The sequence below is a fragment of the Arachis duranensis genome, chromosome 10, assembly GCF_000817695.3.
Source record: "Arachis duranensis cultivar V14167 chromosome 10, aradu.V14167.gnm2.J7QH, whole genome shotgun sequence".
NCBI lineage: Eukaryota > Viridiplantae > Streptophyta > Magnoliopsida > Fabales > Fabaceae > Arachis > Arachis duranensis.
In genome coordinates this window covers 68,449,005-68,450,476 of record NC_029781.3, presented here as the reverse complement: position 1 = coordinate 68,450,476, position 1,472 = coordinate 68,449,005, and positions in this window count along the sequence as shown.

Genomic DNA, 1,472 nt, shown 5'->3' with positions numbered 1-1,472 from the left:
GGATCAACAAAGAGGGGTTCAAGTTCAATGGATGAACCAACAAAATGAGTACCAAGCACACATGATGGAGTTACAACAAGAGCAATATGCCAAGATGCAGGAAGCCATCAACAATTCAACTAAGGAACATGAAAAAGCCATGGAGAAAGTGATACAAGAACAAGCTCAACTAAGGATAGAGCAAGCGCAGCAAAGAGAACTTCTCCATAGGTTGGATGCTAGACATGAAACACTCTACAGAGATTTCAATGAAAACAGAATGTTCAGGGAAGCCAGGCACAAGGACAGACGTGACTATGACATATGCACCCAAGAAAAGCTTAGTTACCTCTGTTCCACACCCCCATTGATCAACCCACAAATCAAATGTTTTAATGAGGCTCGGAAGATATTTGAACAGCAAGAACTAGCAAGGGTGAGATTCAATCAACAGAGGCTACAGGAGACAATGATAAGCTCAGGAATTTGGCAAAAAAAAAAAGAAGATCCAAAGGGGAATTCAACAACAAAGCAACAAGGAGAGCTAAGAAGTAAAAAGAAACAAGATCCAAAGGGCAAAGGAAAGCAAGGAGAATCAAGCAAAGGAGAAGGGACATGAAGACTAAAGGTGGTGAAGTTCCTATGTTTTTCTTTATGTTCTATTAAATAAAGAAGATGTATGTCTGAAATATGGTATACCTTCTAGGATGCATTTTCTTTTTGAAGCATTGTCTTTTATGTTGCCCATTCCATGCATCACCACTCACAGAGTTGGAATGGTTGCTTGTCTTTAATACTTTTACTTGTCATTGGAATAAAAGATGTAGTTTGAGCAAGAACAGAGAGAAATCTAGCTTAAAAAGGATCATGTTGTCCCATAAGAAAAGTGCTAGTATATTTATTGTGAGAGAATCAAGGTTCAATGAACTCAAAAGAATGCTTGCCTATACAAGACTAGTTTGGTTAAGGATCACAAAGACTTTAACAGTAAAAGCACAAATAACCTTGACAATAAAGAAAATAGAGTACAAAGAATGAAAGGCTAGGCATCAATGACAAAATTTGGATATGTGTCTATGGTGATTGATGTTAAGAGACATACTTGGGCTAGTAAATCCGAGGGGTGCTTCATCACCCGGTAACTTGAGTTAACTAACTCGGGATTATCGATTGAAAACCCACAATCAAGAGTAGCTCTATAACAGAACATTTAGCAACCCAAAGAGGTGCTGGACACCACTATCCAAACAAAATTTCAATGTTATATGCCTGTGATTGAATGTGTTAAGGAAAGAGGCTTGAGTGAGTAAATCTTTAAGAGTGTCTCAACACTTAACAACTTGAACCAACTGGTTTGGGATTGTTGATTAAAAACTTATGCTAAAGAGCCGCCTTAAGACAAGATTTCAAGCTCAATTGAAATGAAAAAAAGGGGAATATAAAAAAAAGAAGAGAAGCATCAAGGAAAGAATGGTTCAAGGGTCATGTGCTAA